Source organism: Phasianus colchicus, chromosome 8 (assembly GCF_987193195.1).
Source record: "Phasianus colchicus chromosome 8, bPhaCol1.hap1.1, whole genome shotgun sequence".
Taxonomy (NCBI): domain Eukaryota; kingdom Metazoa; phylum Chordata; class Aves; order Galliformes; family Phasianidae; genus Phasianus; species Phasianus colchicus.
The window spans coordinates 12,427,948-12,445,810 of NC_143443.1; the positions used below are offsets into that span (position 1 = coordinate 12,427,948).

A 17,863-nucleotide genomic window follows, 5' to 3' on the forward strand; every position below is an offset into this window, starting at 1 on the left:
CGTAGTCCTGAGCAACACCGCAGAGAAGCATTTGTAAAGCTCCGCTTCAAATTTCTCCGGTTGGCAATTTTCTCATCTGTATCATTAACCCGTTTGGACATTTGTGACATCATTATCCCATATTTCCACTGCCATCTTTAGTCACGTTTTCTCTGAGCTACAAAGCTTTTACGGGTTCAACAAAGAAAATTTTTTTTTTTCCTCTCTTTTCTTTTGTTTGGACGTTGGGCAAGGGAAAGCGGAGCGGAGACGGCAGGCAGTGGGGGCCTCGGGAAGGCTGGGGACGTTCTTTGGAGGGGCGATGCTCTATTGTTCCGTTCGTGTCAGATGCAAAGCGATCCTTTTGAATTAGGCACAATTATTTAAGTTACTAATGAGTCTCACGATGAGGCGAAAAAGAGAAGCACGTAACGAACTGTAATTTAAAGTGTCATTTAAATCCCTAATTCTGGTCTAGAGTCCGCACGCCAATCTGTCAAAGCCCCGGGCCGGCCCTAACGAGGCCGGCTGCGCTAACGAGGCAGCCAACGACTCCCAGGTGCCGCGGTGCCGCGGCCGGCCGCGCACAGCTGCGCCTCGTCGGGGGCCCCGGGCGGGGCCCGTCCCAAAGCCTTTTAAGCACCGCCGGAGGCTGCTGGGAGTCACGGGGCAGTTCCTGCGCACCTCCGTGGGAGACGGAGCGGGCTCCGTTCCCTCCGTTCGCTCCGTTCCCTCCGTTCCTTTGTCCGGTCCTAACGCTGCTGGGGTTGGGAAAGCGGTACGGGGGGGTGTTTAAAATGGAGCCGCGGGCTTCTCTGTGATGTTCTCATTGTGTCGTTTTGTTTCAGGTTGCTGTGAGACCTCTCGCGGTAAGGCTCAGCCCAAACCGGTGAGCAGTTCTGGGAGTAAGGGGACCGTGGAGGTGATGAGCGCTCGGGAGCCGTTAGCGTATCTTGGGCGGTCGGATTCCGTTCTTTTCGGGGCCGGCGTAGGGCAGCTGCCGGGCTCCCCTGCTGTTTGCAGCCAATGTAACGTCGCTGCCCGGCTCCCATCGCGTTTTCTGAGGGGCTGCCGCTTAGATTCTCGAATCTTAGCGCAGCCCCGGGGTGCTCTCAATCCCCCCCTCCCCAGAGTTTTTTTAGCGGACGCTTCAGTTCTTCGAGCTCTCTTCGGTTCTTCGGTAGGAGCGAGTGGGATGGTGCCGTGTTCCTGACGCCTCGGTGCTCCTGGGAGTAAGAAGCAACGCGGAGAGCTGTTGAAACGTAAGTTCTCTCCTATTGCAGGCTGAGCAAGGACTGTGGCAGGCCCTCTCGTCAGCCCGAAGCGGTGAGTGTTTGGCAGTCACTCGGTAAGATCTCTCTTTTTAGGGCATTCGTAGGGCTGCTGCTCGGCTACCCCTGTGTCTTTGGCATCGGTGCGGCGCCGCTGCCGGGCTCCCGCGTGGCTTTCTAGAAGGGCCGGCACGGGGCTGCTGCCCGACTGCCTGAGACCGAGCACAACCCCGGGATGCCCTCAGCGCCCCAGGAGGGTTTTGCGGGTGCCTCCGTTCTCCCATTTGCAGCTGTGGGAGGGAGCAGGATGGGACTATTTCCTTTTTCTCCTCCTTCACGTGTAATTTCAGGAGCGTGATCTTGCTTCCAGTGTGGAGACCTGGTGGGGCAGCTTGCACAACCGGAATGCTGTTGTGGAGTTGCTCTTCCAGTGAGAGAATGGGAATGTATCGAGCTCTGCCTAGGGAAGAATGAAGAAGTAGTGGAGTGCTTGCACGTGAGGCTCAAGAGACAGGTAAGTGTGGATAACATAGCTGGGGCTGGTTGTTGCAGACCAGGATGAGGAAGTTGATGAGACCTTCTGCACACAGCTGTGGGCATTAGTTCTCATGGTAGACTTGAACCACCCTGCCAGCTGTGCTTATTCTGGGAGGTTCCTGCAATGTGTTGCTAAAATAATCTGACACAGGAGATGAAGGAGCCATCGAGGAGGGAGTTACTGCTGGAGCTCCCTGTTGTGCAAGGGCTGTTTGGGGGTGGCTGTGTTCAGGATCTTGTGTGGAAGATGAAAAGCAATGAATAGTTTTGAAATGCTGGACTTCAAGGGAGCCAAGTTTCTCCTGTTAAGGGGCTTACTTGGAGGTATCCCTTGGGTTTGAGCATTAGAAGGGGTCCTGTGAGCAATTGTAGATACTGGAGTGTTGCATCCTGAAGAGTAAGGAACTGTATGGGAATGGCAGGAGGCCTGCTGAGGCCCTCTTGGTATTGTGTTTGGGAGGGGGGTCAAGGCTAACAGAAGTTTGTAAGTTTGTCAACAGGAAAGCAGTAGAGAATGTGTGGGCCTGTGCTTTATGGGGCAGGTGCCCTGAATACCTTTCTGGCTTCAGTGATCAGTACTGAGACTGCTCTTTGGGAACCCTGGATTCTGGAGGAACTGGTAAAAGATCATTTAGTTTAAATGGATGCCAGCAAATTCCTGAGCTGTAATGGGATATGCCTGTGTGTGCTGAGGGAGTGCTCTCATTTGTTCTGATCTTTCCTGTAGGAAAATGCCTGAAGACTGGAGGATAGCTGATGCCACTGCAGCCTTGAGAAAGGGCAAGAAAGATGGCCTTATTTCTGTTTCTGGACAGGTGGTGTAACAACTTGCTCCAGATGTCATCTCTGAGTCTTTGGAGGAGAGGAAATGTCTGAGGAGCAGTCAAGGTGGGTTGGTTGTGTTGGGGATGTGGGGTGTTTCCTTTCTGAGTGGCCTTGTTTTTTTTTTTTTGCAGGGTGAAGGCTGGAGTGAGGATCCCGGTGTTGTCTCCGGTATGGAGTTCATGGTGATGTGCTTTTCTTACAGGTTTGAGTATGTGGTGTGTTTGGGAGTGGAGGGTTCTGTTGTCAGGGTTTTGGTGCTTATGATGTTTGTCTTGTGAGGGTGGGTGTTCAGAGCAACCAGAAGCACTGCATGCATGCAGTGCTTCTAGTATGGGGGCTGTTTGCTGGGATTTGCACTATCTCAAAGAGATTATTTTTTTTTTTAGGTGGGAGGGTGGGAAGGTTAGTCTCGGAAATCTTTCTGGTGGGTTGTGGGGCTGGCCTGCCCCCCCCCCCCCTTGGGGGCGGCCTGCCCCCCCCCCCCTTGGGGGCGGCCTGCCCCCCCCCCCCCTTGGGGGCGGCCTGCCCCCCCCCCCCCTTGGGGGCGGCCTGCCCCCCCCCCCCCTTGGGGGCGGCCTGCCCCCCCCCCCCTTGGGGGCGGCCTGCCCCCCCCCCCCCCTTGGGGGCGGCCTGCCCCCCCCCCCCCTTGGGGGCGGCCTGCCCCCCCCCCCCCTTGGGGGCGGCCTGCCCCCCCCCCCCTTGGGGGCGGCCTGCCCCCCCCCCCCTTGGGGGCGGCCTGCCCCCCCCCCCCCTTGGGGGCGGCCTGCCCCCCCCCCCCCTTGGGGGCGGCCTGCCCCCCCCCCCCCTTGGGGGCGGCCTGCCCCCCCCCCCCCTTGGGGGCGGCCTGCCCCCCCCCCCCTTGGGGGCGGCCTGCCCCCCCCCCCCTTGGGGGCGGCCTGCCCCCCCCCCCCTTGGGGGCGGCCTGCCCCCCCCCCCCCTTGGGGGCGGCCTGCCCCCCCCCCCCTTGGGGGCGGCCTGCCCCCCCCCCCCTTGGGGGCGGCCTGCCCCCCCCCCCCCCTTGGGGGCGGCCTGCCCCCCCCCCCCCTTGGGGGCGGCCTGCCCCCCCCCCCCCCTTGGGGGCGGCCTGCCCCCCCCCCCCCCTTGGGGGCGGCCTGCCCCCCCCCCCCTTGGGGGCGGCCTGCCCCCCCCCCCCCTTGGGGGCGGCCTGCCCCCCCCCCCCTTGGGGGCGGCCTGCCCCCCCCCCCCCTTGGGGGCGGCCTGCCCCCCCCCCCCCTTGGGGGCGGCCTGCCCCCCCCCCCCTTGGGGGCGGCCTGCCCCCCCCCCCCCTTGGGGGCGGCCTGCCCCCCCCCCCCTTGGGCCGGGCCATGCAGTGGCTCCCATATGGTGATGGCTGCTTTGTGAGAGTGTTCCTGGGCTAGGAGGAGGAGAGTTTTTAACTTCTTTCAAAACTTGGGTTAGCCCTCTTGGAAGCAACTCTTGTGACTTGAGGTTTCTTCTGTTTAGTAATTGACTGTGCCCTGGGGGTTTGGGAAGGTGGCTGGAGGTAATGTTCAACTGTGGTGTGTGGGAGTAAACCAGTTATGGCATATGCAGGATGTATACAATATCAGCAGCCTAAGTAGACCAAGACCCTCAGGAAGGAGGGAAGCTGCTGCTCTTCTTTCTGGGACTGGCAGGCTGCTCTTGGAAGAAAACCAGATCAATGGGAAAATTAAACAGGAAATACTTACTCAATCTTGTCTTGAGGTCTCTAACAAGGCCTGCACAGTTTTGTATCTGTAAAAGTAAAATTATATTGTGTGGGTAATGCCTAACATTAAAGAGCATGCATTTCAAAATGTGCTGAGTTGGTGGGCAAGCACCTTGAAACTTAACCATTTGTAACTTTGAAACAGTGGAAGAACTAGATCTGTTTGAGAGGTGTCTTCTGCTCTATTTATCATGCTGAAGCAAAACTGTATAGGGGAATTTCTAGATGCCACTGCGTTTTCCTTTCAAGGCATGTTCCCAAAATATTAGTAACAGAATCCCCCTCTGTGGGGTGCAAGGTGGGTGATGATAGTTCTTCTAAAGAATGGATCCATCACCTTGCCACAGCTTTTAGTGAAGACAGTTTCTACTCTTGGTGAAAAGACTTGTGTGGTAACTGGGATGCCTGACAATATCTGCACTAAAAAGAACAGCTAGTAAGCTAAAGCTTTTGTGGTAAAGTGGTTATTTGTGTGTCTTCAACTTGAAGCAAAAGAAGTACATGCTTACCACAAAAAAAGGATGCATCTGATATTTCTGTGCCTGGGACTCCTTCCCTGTCTAATGCCATTAGCTTAATTATCTTGAGGGATAAGAAAGGGGAGAAGAATGATTCCTTTTGCATTGGGCCATCTAGCTTTGCATGTCCTGTAAAAAAAAAAAAGAGTGAGACTTATGTCAATAACAAATGTTTGCTAGTCATCTAATTCAACCATACAATGCCTCAGACTTGCTTTACTCACTGAATGAAATCACCGAGTGTGTTTCTGGTGTTTGTATTGTTGCAGCTGAATTTCTGTGCGGTGGCTAATTTTGAATGTGGTACAGCTTCCCCAGCTTGAAGATGGGTGTGCTATCCTGAGAAAGGAGTGAGATTGACTGTCTTGCAACAAACTTCTGGTCTCTTTTTTTAAGGTGAGTTCACTGAGACTTCTATCTGGTTTACTTCTATCTGGTTTCTTGCTTGATAACCCAGGAGTGTGCTACGTGGTGAAAACCTTTGTGCTATATCTCAGTAAGTTCCTCCCAAACTGAACTCTACTAAAAATGACAGTAATATGTTGTGCTGTATCAGTTTTTAACAAAAGACATGGTTCTGCCTTTGCGCTAAATGTTTGCATGCAGTATGTTGTATCTTCAGGAGAGTTTACAATTATTAACTAACTACCATTTTAATTCCTCATGCCCCAGTTCTGCTGCAACTGAATTGCAACAACTAGAGGATGCAGAACAGGAAGTTTAGTTAATTTAGACTCATGACTTGACTTTGACAGGGTCTGTGTTATTAGGTTGACTCATTAGTGCAAGCAGGTGTTTAACCTGTTGCTCCAGGTGATTAACAACTTTTTTCCAGAGGGCTGCCTAAAATGAGAGGAAAAGCATAAGCCGCTACACAACAAGCCTCCGTGAAGTGCCTGGTGTATAGAATCTCAAGGAAATCCTGTGATGGAAGGGGCCCACAACTTGTAGCTCTGTGCGTGACTACTTGCACTTCAAATACAGTATCCAAATGTCACGTTCAAATGCTTCTCCAATGCCGTTGGCTTGGGGCTGTGGTACCCAACCATCTTCTGGTGAAGGAACTTATCGTAATCCCTAGTGTGGGATGAGCGCTTTCTACCATTAATAGTCTCAGCAAGGAGTAGGATTGTTGTGGTTTTATGTTTTTTTTTGGTTTTCAGTATTCCACATCAAAACATCATGTACTGGAATTCAAGTGTTAATGCTCCACTTCCAGGTACCTATCCCTACACATTATGGAAGTCATGGGATCTGACCCTTTGGGGTGGGGTGGCCTCTTACTGCCTGGCAGTGGGTGCTGGAGGGTGCGTTCCAAGCTTTTCAGGTTTGACTCGGTCTCGGGAACTCTCTCTCCCATGTTATTTGACTTATTAGTCTCAATTTCAATTAGATTGTATTATATTGTGTTATCTTGCATTCCAATATCATAGTAAAATAAGTTTACCTCTGTAGATTGTTGCTGTGTTTTTCTTCTTCCCTTCCTTCCCATTTTGTGGGGCCAGGTAGGGAGGGCAGGGGCCTACTGCCCCCTGTCACGGGCATGGATTGATCTAGTTAACCCTGTGACAACAAGTAACACCTATAATGCTCAACAGACAAAAAAACCTGTTCTGTTGATTCTTAATGTATTTCTTGGGGGGTGCACATTCGGAGAAGAGCTTCCAGCATGTATACTAGTCTTTATAGTGTATCCTTCCTTATAAACAACAGTATAAGCTCTATTTTGCTCTCTCTCTAGCTAGAGGTCTGGGCTGCACAAGTGTGTTCCCCTGGCTGAAAAGAAGAAAGGATTTCCTTTTTTGTTTTTATGACAACTCGTATGTAAAAGCCCTACTCCCTACTTCACACTGACCTTTGTTCTTTTTAATTAATGCCAATCCACAGTTGCATGGGGGGAAGATCCTACGCTCATTTGCAGTAATTCTCTTTATAGTTACTTTCCCTCCTGCAGCAGCATGAGTTACTGTGCTGAGGAGACAAATCTCTTCCCCCAGCCTATACGCTACAGGATAAGCTTCTTTTTATTTAAAAATAACCCATACAGTGATAAGAGGTGGTCTCTTAAATTTCATACAACCTCGTTGTTCTCAGTTCACAGATTATTTGACACACCAAAAACCAGCAGTAGAAGCAGGAAAACTAAGGGAAGGCTTCAAGTATCATCGTGCAAGTCTTACTGCTTACAGCATAAGCTCTTCACGCTACCCTGACACGCTGGCCTTGGAGAAGTCAGGCACAATCACTTAACCTTCCAAATGCATTTCCAAAGAACTAAGACCCTGCAAGCCTAGCAAAAGCTCACAAAAATGGGTCCAGTAAACTCTGAGGAAGAAAAGTAAGCTTGCTGGTGGGCTGCTGCCTTTTTACATTGTTTTTAATAACAGTTTGTTAAGGGAGGATAATCAAAAGTATGTTTCTAAAGTCATCCTCTGACTCACTGAACCCTCTTCTCTATTACTTATGCTGAGATAGGAGGCTGAATCTGAAGTTTCAATTAGAAAAGCTGCAGGAAAGGTTTGCCCTGTTCCAAGACAGGGCAATTATCTAACTTTTAGAAGAAATTAAATTGCCATTCTCAAGCAATAACTGGTTTCCAACCCATCTGATTTCTGGATGTCTGGATGTAAGTTCACAGTGGCATTTTCCCCCCCTCTGACTAATACTGTTTTGCTTATTTTTCTAAAAAGTTTTATCTATGAAACATCCTTTTTAGTGGCCCAAATTGTTAACACCACAGAGTATTCTCTGCTTGAGAAGCCTTAGTTTTATTTACCCCCCAGAGGGTTCATGCTGTTAAGAAGGCCTACCTGAAAAAAAAAAAAACAGTCAAGAATTTCAGTAATTTTGAAAAAAGTGAATTTGCCTACAAGATTTTTCAGGGATTGCAAGACTAAACTTGTTCTCCCTTTCTGTGAGATTTGCTTAGAGTCTGACCTCCTCCTGTGAGGCTGTGAATAAACACTGATCTGAGCACAGAGTTAACAACTTCATTATGCTATCCCACCCCACCAGAACTCTTTACTCTGGGAAGCAATTGCTGCATTCTTCAAGGCAGCATTTATTGCCTTGCAGGAACAAAGTACGCAGAGTCCCTGTAAAGTGCAAAGCATGCTGGAATCTGCTATGTCCACAGAGGGACCAGGTGACACCACGCTTCTCTGCCAAAGCTTGCCAGGGAGTAAAACACATTCATTGTAAGTTACCTACCTCTGCGTGAGTGTTTCTCAACAGCATATAGAATCCCAAGGACAATAAACAACAAATATCATCCCTCCAGTAGAAAGTAGAGTTCCAATATTAAAGCCCTCTCATTACAAAATCCTCAGAAAACAAAAAGATCTATCACTCCCCTTGGTTCTTCCCTCTCTCCCCCTCCATCCCCTGCACCGAGAGGGAACAAAGCCAGGCAAACAGAATTATTTCAGACAGATCCTGTTTCTGCAACATTGGATATGCTTCACAGTTCTCAGTTAATTCAGGTGGAGGCTAATTAGAAATTAATACATACAATAGAGTATAGCACTCCCCATGCAGAAGAATAATAGAGATATTCTCAAATGCCAAGTCAAAAAGGAGTTCTTTAAGGATGTCTTCCTGAGAGCATGAGAGTACTCCAGCCCCCAGCAGTTCAGACGACACTGAACTGGGCAGAAAATTTACAAAAAATAAATTAATAAATAAATAAAACCAGGAAGGGATTTCTACACGTACACTGCTAAGAAGAGAAAGGGCGAGGAACACGTACTCGCTCTCATAAGTGAGAAAAGGCAACATCAGACATAGGGAAGGCTGAGGTGCTCAATGTGTTCTTCAACTCAATCTTCGCTGGCAGCCAGGCTTTCCATCTCTCTCGTATCCCTAAACCTCTGGGCAGGGTCGGGGGGATCAAAATCCCTTACACTGTAAGAGAAGAGTGAGTCTGAGACCACTCAATGAGACTGAATGTGTACAAGTCTATGGGGCCTGATAACACGCATGCTAAGGCCAGCGCCTAGCTAGATAAGAGCACAGACCAGCGAAGAACTCGCTGAGATTAGCCTTGCAGGGAAGAGTTTGAGGGTCCCAGTGGACTAGAAGCTCGATGTGAGCCAACAGCACACGCAGCCCAGAAGATTAAGGATATCTTGGGTGCATCAAGAGAGGGAGGCAATCATCCCCCTCTATCCTGCCCTTACGAGGCTTTATCTGGAGCCCTGCACCTGAGGCCCTTAGCACAAGAGACAACTGAAGCTGATAGAGTGGGTGCAGGGCAAAGTCACAAAGATGGGCAATGAGCTGCAGCACTCCTCCTATCAAGAAAAGTTGAGGGAATTGGGTTTGCTGATCTCAGAGAAGAAAATGCCTCATTGCATCCCCTAGCACTTGAAGGAAGCTTATAAACAGGAGGGGGACTAAGCATTTACATAGTCTATGTAGCAATGTAACGTGATGGAAAGTACATCATCAACAGCAGGGTAGCAGAGCCCTCAGCTACAGTAAATGAGAACAAGCCCAAATGCTGCTGCTGCTGCTGCAGCAGGTATGGATACAGAAACAAAGAAAAGCAGCCGCTCACCTTCTGAAGGTCTCCAGGAGACAGAAATCACCAGCAACACACCTTCACCTCCCCTGCCAACTTTTAAATGAGGCCTGGGAAGGCGTGGACCCTGGCTCCACCCCTCCTGGACAATCAGCTGCATTGCATGCACCTGAGCTCCCCTGGATTGGCCCCGCCTCCCCACCAGGTGTGCAATCACCTGTGCAAGCTGTGATCTGGCATTTCCGCTACAGCCTGGTAGCCACAGGACAAGGTGGAACTGAAGCGACAAATCTCTGGCAACAAATGAATGAGGAGATCGCAAACGCAATTCTGTTGTGAGAAAACTAGACTGGTCTTGGGAAACTTTACTGACCGCCAGTTAAAATAAATACTTACTGCTCTGTGTTTAAAAAAGCATTGTTTGTGGGAATTTCTAAAAAAAAAATAATGAAATGGTGAGACTTTGATGTGATACTAGAAAGAGAGCAGCTTAATACGAGCTTAGAAAATGGTTAAGAGGGTAGATCGAAGGTTTACATCTCAAAATCCTTGAAAAATGATCACTAGCTAAAAAAAAAAGAGAGAGAGAAAAGGAAAAAAAAGAGCACTTGCTGTCACATACTTCAGTGAGAAACTCTACAGGAAAGTTGGTTCTCCCTGCTCACTCCGGTTGTGGGATTACAACCTCATTTCTTATAACTGAAGTCTTTCGAATAAAAATGTAGTCGAGCCTCTGTCCTTTATCCTCCACAAGGAGGGCTGTGAAACTCTTTTGTCCCATTCAACTCATCGAAGGTACGCTGAGAACATTTGACTAAATCTGCCAACAAACCAAGTTGTGTAAGAAAATATAAATCTGATTACAGTAAAATAACAGCATCAAAGGAAAACCATTAGGCTGCCTGAAGAAAAATCAAGTGCTTCGAGAGAGAGAAACCGAAATTCTGACCACAAACGAGAACTCCAAGTACTCCAAGACTGTAAGCATCATTAGAAGGGAAAAATAAAAGAGTGAATCTATTACAAGCTTGTCAGTGTCCTCACAAGCACAATTTCAAAATCTATGCAGTATTCAGCCCTATTTGTTTCCCGCTTTCTTTCTTGTCAATACACAAGCTTTAGGTAGAGAGGTATAACCCCCTGCGACAATGCTAAAATCACCCATACAAAGATGGATTGGATGGCATTACGATTCTTGTAATGTTTGGTGTTATTTTTGATCGGGTAACACTCAGATGATACATGATGCCGAAGTAGCAGACTTCAATTGACAAACCTACCTTTCTCTAAAGTACGTTGCCTATACACCAAGAGGGCTATAAAGTCCCTTCAGCTGCTTGCTAAGTAATCACAAGGTGAGGGGAGAGAAACAGACAAAGCATTCCATTCACGCTCTTAAAATGCAACTCGAGAAAATAAAGGAGGAAGAATGCCAGAAAGAAGAGGACGTGAGCCCAACAAGCCTTCCAGAAAGAAGAAATGGAGTGAAAATACATGAAATGTAAACAGAGTTCCATTTTTAGTATGTGGTCAGTGATGTGTGAGCCAAACTCAGGCTGCGTGAAAAATAGGAATGACCGGAAATCAGCCACGCTTCCACGCTGCAAATCTCGGAAGGCACGCTGTCGCTCGCCTCAGCAGATTTACATCAGAGAGAAGACATCTCCTTTTAGCAACTTGTATCCACTTTCTCATCCTAGCAGTACATAGCCAGTGTTCAGCTGTAAATCTGTAACCAGATTTATATTTTATTAGACAACTCAGTTTGTTGGCAGACGAGTTGAATGGGACGAAAGAGATCCACAGCCCTCTTTGTGGAGGATAAAGGACAGAGGCTTGACTACATTTTTATTCAAAAGATTTCAGTTACAAGTTAGAGTTCAGTTTGGGTGCCATAAACCGCTCAAAATAGAAAATGTGGGTCCAAAACCAGCAAAAAGAAAATGGAAGACTAAGATCAAACAAGGTGCCTAAAACCCAGAAACAGAAGCATGCTCAGAGGCTAAGTGTGCATTTGAGCATTTCAAATTAAAGCAGCGTGGCTTAAAGCAAACAAATGGATGAAAAAATACCAGTGGGGAAAATGCGGCTTGGTTGGAAAATGACAGTCCAGATTTTGACCCTTAAGTACTCAGTCTGAAAATCTCATGGGTACACATTACTGTAACCTTTGTTTTAAATTGGTTGGAATCACTTTTGCAGTAAAATGTTGGATTTTCATTTAATTTTAATTTTATTTTTTGGTTGCAGATGAAGATTATTTAAAACAATTATTGAAAAAGATACGCACAACTCTTTATAAAAATATTCAGTATTAAGAATATCTAATTTTACTCAATGAAAATTATTGTTAATACTAGGGTTTTCCTCTTCTTTAGAGGTTACCTAGCACAGTGTCTATTAAATCCACCTGGCTGTTTCTTATTTAAGTATATCTGCATTCTCCATCTTTCGATACTAAACTTGAAAGTTTCCCACCAGGAATCTCTCTAAAAATCTATTTGATGTTGACTCGTTGCTCTGGATTTTGTAGCCAGCGTAAAACTGCCTACTTCACTTTTCCTCAGATAGTAAAGTTCAGAATTGACTTTATTCCGTATAGAGAAGCTACTTATTCTGTAACATTTTCTTTTTTCGTGTGGGTGATAGATCTCAAACGAAGGTCACGTTTAAGACCGTGTGACATTCAACTGCAAAATCCAGCATGCTCACCCTTAGCAGAGTGAATCTGAATCAATGTGAGACTTCTACATGTAATAACATCATCCATTATCTCCTCAAGAGTTTCAGCTAGAATCCAGACTCTAAATGAAGCTTCGGGTCCCTCACATTGCCCTGTCATGGGCCATAATGTCATCTTTTATATCATAACTTTCAATTAGATCATGACTTTTAAGAGGGGCAGTTGTTGGAAATTCCTATTGCCCTTGAAAAACTATTAAAAGATAGTGCAGGAAAATGTAGAAGCCATCCAAACACTCTGGTGCTGTAAGAAATGTGTCCCCGTGCAGCTCTCCAACGGGAAGCTTCCAGACTTCTGCAGCAATTGGTACCTAATTGTCTGCTTAACAGGCAGAAGCCCTAATATTAAGGTGAGAGAAAGAGCAGCTGGGTGCAGTTTCTTCTGCTGCCTTCAGAAAACGTCTTCTTGTCAGGGGTGGAGTGGATGAAAAGGCTTTAACCAGTATTTCTTTTTAATGACAGATCACTTTATAACCAAAACAGAAAAAAAAAAAACCAAAACCAAAACATGTAGAAGTGAACTAGAGGAGACAGTTCTAGCAGTGTTTTAAGCTTTCTTTTTTTCTATCCTTTTCAGCATCTCATTAGAAGAGAAGTAAATGGTCCCATCTCTGCTTCCAAAAATGTTGAGACGAAGCAGCGTTTCCACTCATGGAAGACTCAAGATCCCTCAAAAATGTCACTAGAGTGTTTCTTCAGGTCAGCCATGCCCCTAGCAATTAGGTTTCTTATCTGGAATCCCAGCAAAATAGACTCGAGTACCTGCCTGAAGATGATTGATTTTGGGAGGCTCATTTTCTTCGTTAGGTTATTTGTGCATTGAATGAAGGAAAGGTTACCAGTGGAAGTTGTCTGAAAACATTCATTTTTACAAACTGAAAATAAAGAAGAGAAAGGAGGAAAACAGTTTCAGTAGAACATTTTTCAGCAGTATTTCTTGTGTGGAAATATTTCCAATAATATGTGGTCTAAAGTTTGCTGTCTAAACCTCATGTTAGAGGACCGAGATTCTGCTGGCTTTTGGAACATCTCTGAAGCCACGTGTAACCTACAGTCACAGCGTTTTGAAGACAGAGAAAACTGCTGACCTTTATTTCCTACTTATTTAAACCAGTGAAAATCAAGAACTGCTTCTTGGCAGAAAATGTTAACAAAATAACTTTAATTAAATTCACACCATCAGAAAGTAATCCGCATATACATTATAAACAACAATGGAACTTACTTCCTCCGTCCCCTCGTCCCCCCCCCTCCTCAGAAAAAAAAAAAAAAAAAAAAAAAGATAAGAATTAGATCCTGGAAACAGATTGTCAGCCGAATATCTTTTCACTGTATGGAAAGTTTATTACTGACTTCAAGGAATTTGGAGTTAAGCTCGGATACAGCAGGATCTGTGGGACAGAGTACATAGGATTTCAAGGAAGAAAGGTTATTTTCAAACACATGAGGAAGACGATATGTTTTTCTCCGAGTTGTGGCTAGACAACCTCTATTAGACGGTGCAAACTATTGTGACATTTCTGCATCCCTTCTAATACAGCCACTTAAAATTGCCTGAACAATCAAAACCCAAGAGCAATAATGCTGACAAATGCACACTTTCGCCTCATCCACCTGGCAGTGCATGTAAAACATACACTAATTATCATTCGTAAAGTCTGTTCTCTTCAGCACTTTACAATATCATCCTTTTGTTTATCACATTTTCTCTTCTTAGCAGTGTTTGGTGTCTGAAGAGGCATTGCAATAATCAGTTGTTTCGGTTTTATTCCTGGCCACAGTCACGTATTTTACTGCTTGTTTAGTATTACACAACTTAAGAGTGCAGTTGAACAAATGCTCTCCCTTGGCACGTGATAAATTTTGCCATTTTTACTTTTCTGAAAACATAGGCAGCGGATGGTCCTGAAAAACAACTTTGTTAGCCTCTGAAAAAAAAAAAAAAACACAAAAAAAACAAACAACACCCAGTTTACGAAATCCAGTCTGTTCTGAACTTTATTCTTAGTATTTACCCATACAAGCAAAATTTTATGACAATGCATAAAGCAGGAAATTAATGTGAAGGCTGCTAAGCTAGCAGAAGAAAGGGTGAGCTTTGATGTTGGAAATCACCGGAGGTTTCCCCAGTTCTTCATAGGTCTTCACTCAAGATATTTTAAGTCTGTGATCTTTCTGTTTTTATTTATTTATTTTTAAAAGCAAATTTAGATGTATTCTATACATACGTATCTCTATAAGACACAGTGGAGGAAAGGTCAACTGCGCTACATATCATTTTTCAAAATAAAGACTAATTACAAAAACAAAGTATTGTTTTTTATTAAGTAGGCTGAACACTGTTCTATCTCTTCGTCAGTCCCGGCAGAAAATTCCTTCTTCAGTGAAAATAGGATTTTCAGGGTTCCACTCTAACAGCAACAGTGTCAAAAAAAGAAAGAAGACGATTTTCGTGTGTATCAAGTATATAGACTTCATTTGCTAAATAGTTGCTTTTCTTTTCCTCATTCTCACTCAATGTTAAATGGAACATTTAATGTAAAACAATTTACTTGACATTCGTTTCACAAAAAGGAAAAGACAAGTTAAAGACCTAAAATCGAAGTAATGTCATCTGCTGGTCTGCTGAGGTCGCTATTCCTTTACGCATCAGTTCACCTCTAGCGAAGTCTCATTGCTTACTGGAGAAATGGAGACAGAACAGATCCTTCCATTTCCCCATTCCATGAGGGGAAATAATGCATTTAAGATGCCTCAAGACACCTGTGAAAACCCCCAGCTACGTCATGAGGCCCTTCCAGGATAGTTCTGCGTTTTGGCCTCAAACCACAGTTTTGCAGGAACCTTCTCTGTTTCTATGAGTAATTCACGAGAGCAAATTCTGTAAATGTGCCTTTTTACATCATCCTCGCAACGGAGATATTGAAAAGACTTTCAAAACATATCTCCAACTTTGACACGCTGCATAAAGGGATACTGCATGCTAACACGCTTTTACTGACAGTGGTATCACAGCTACTTCCGCAATCAAAACATGCGCCATGAAATGCTAAGATGAAAACAATATCAGTACGGCTCCCTTAAAAGTACAGGTGAGTCCTCCTAACTTTTACCCTATTCGTTCAATGTCACAAAAAGCAGAGCTCAACATTTAGGGCCAAGACGAGCAGAATGACGCTCGTAAATTCTCGGTTCCAGCAAGGAGGTCGCAACAAACCGTGGACAGTACTGTAGGACTGCTGAATCGCCTTCAGAAAGAACAACTCCTGAACGTGTTTGTTTATTTGGAGATGCCCTGCTGGCTTATTTGTGAGAAATCTAACATATACAAAACTCAATTAACTTGGTTCTTTAAATCTGTCCTTTCGATACTTTTTTTCCTTTTCCTTCAAAGGCTTGGATGACCTTGCTAAGGCTGAACAAGAGTACAGAACCTGTTAATTAAATAGGTGGAATGAAACTACAGCCAGTGTATCTTACAGGGCCAAGAGCTGTGACCTGATCTTTCATCTGTTACACAAAACAAGTCTGATCTTCAGCTTGCTGCCGTGAGTAAATCACACATTCTCCAATTCCTTGCATGGAAAGAAGGTTTTCTTCTAAGGGATTATTACAACGTGGAAAATCTGTGAATTCACCCATGAAAACTTTCACAGCTTCATGCAAAACTCAATCTTTCCACGTTAGGACTGCATCAGTAAAAGTTCTCATTTCAGTACATTTCTGACTTATTTTCATAATTTAGTTTAAAAGTTCAAGTCATCCAACTAAAGCTGCGACAACAGGCATAACAGCCTCATGGTACAATAGCAGTAGAATTTAGGCACCTGTGGCAGGAGAAACACTGAAGATTTTACTTTGGATTCAGGATGAGCTGACCATTTATATCCCTTTCTTGTTTTAAGATAAGAATGCACCGATATGGGATTCATTTCTTCCTTGGATCTCAGTAACAAAGGACACATTGAGTGACCTAAAGCTTTAATGGGGAAAATGGTCTAAGTCAAGTGCTGGATGATTATAAATAATAATAATAAAAATCTTTCAGTAAGGAAAAGCTAAGCGTTTTTTGAATGCAAACATAGTAATTAATAATAATTGGTGGCATAGGACCCAGAGACTTTTCCTCACAGTTTCACACAACAGTTCTCTCATCAGCACTGAACCCATCTGCCTCTGTAACTCAGAAAGCTTTCTTTTTTTCTTTTCCTCTCAGTTCAAGGGTACGCTATTCATTTTCTGGGCAACTTTGGATCTCTCCTGCATGCACGGATTCTTCTCTACATAAATGAAAATCCCTTCAGTAAGACAGAACAAAACCCGAGCCCCTCTTTGGATTCCAAATCCAGGAACATTCGATTCTGCTAAGCAGTGTGTAACAACGTAATTGTATCCATCTCACGGCTCTCCTGCCCGAGTTTTTTCTCCGCGTTAAGCATCAGCCGGCAATCTTCGGTAGTTCCGGTAGAGGGCAATACAATAAAGCCGTTTATAAAAGGCTCTTCAAGGCAGTTACTGTAACTAGCTCCTACAGAACGCCTTGGGCTTTCTTGCTCTGGGTTGGCGTTCTAATGCCAAATATTTACAATTACATCTTTTTTTTTTTTTTTTTTTTTTTTTTTTTTTTTTATTCCAGAAAAACTCATACTGCTTATTTCTTTTTTGACAGCACAAATGCACAGGTGCGCTCTCACCACCTGAAAACATCTCTGGAAAAATCAAGATATAACCCTCCTTGCTACCTTTTTTTTTTCTTTCTTTCTTTTTTCTTATCCTCAGCCATTCGTTTGAATGTAAATGTTACACTATGCCTCACATCCATAAGGAATCTTTACATTCATATGAAGTTTTAAAAAGTCTCATAGGTTAATGGGCACATTGGAAGCGAATCAATTGGAAGTACAGGATAAATGTTATTTAATTCTTCCTAGGGCTTTGCTATTCACACGCTCCTCTGTGCAGGTAGAAATTCACGTGTGCACAGAATGAAAAATTCACCTTCAAAGCGTAACAAAAGGAAACCTGCTCTGAGATCATCCGTAGGAAAGTGTGATTTCAGAGTATGGAAGTTTACGGATGGTGAGAGATCATGACACATTTGTAAGGATGATCCCAATGATAAGGCTCTGTGGGTTGATTTACTGAAATCTAGACACAGTTAATGACAGTTCTTTGAAAGATAACCCTATCTCCAGGTCAAGAACAGAACAATCACCTGGCAGATTTCATACAACCTCACAACAGAACCGTGAACTGTATGAGTTTCACAATTCATGAAAGAACAATATTCCCTCCTGAGTATTATAACCAGTCCAGATAACACCAGAAACAGCTGGTAAGTCTGACAGGGCGATTTCCTCTCTCCTTGGGTGTAAAGAGACAAAAGTATGAAGCAGCTGGAAAACGTATTCAAAGTATGACAGGCACCGTGTCACAGCAGAAGTGTCAGGTAAGCTCAGTGCAAAGCAGTACCTCTACTTCTTCCATTCTTTCTTTCGTTCGTAACATGAGTGGATGGAAATGCTTAACAAAGTGATAATGAATCGCTCTGAATATTTACATAGTTCTCATCAATACAAAGACTTGCTCTGTGCAATAAGTAATTCACTACAGTATGTAAAAAAAAATAAAAAATAAAAAAATTAAATCCTCCTTTTCACTGCATTTGGCATTTTTAGCTCCCTGTGCAGAAAATGGCCATGGTGTTTCCTGTATACAGAGTCTGCGGATGGCCTGTGCAATAACAACAGATTGCAGT

At 45.0% G+C, this 17,863-nt stretch overlaps 1 long non-coding RNA gene across 13 annotated transcripts; it reads left to right on the forward strand.

Annotated features, from left to right (window-relative positions):
• The first annotated feature begins 438 nt into the window (after window positions 1-438).
• LOC149917025 (uncharacterized) lies at window positions 439-6,288 on the forward strand. 13 transcript variants are annotated; one of them, XR_016468762.1, is made up of 7 exons: window positions 439-757; window positions 828-868; window positions 1,164-2,406; window positions 2,515-2,675; window positions 2,744-2,794; window positions 5,111-5,237; window positions 5,677-6,288. It is a non-coding gene; the product is annotated as an uncharacterized LOC149917025 (long non-coding RNA). The 13 variants fall into 13 exon arrangements; XR_016468761.1 differs by having other exon boundaries at window positions 2,744-2,780; XR_016468758.1 differs by having other exon boundaries at window positions 2,515-2,794.
• Window positions 6,289-17,863: the final 11,575 nt, after the last annotated feature.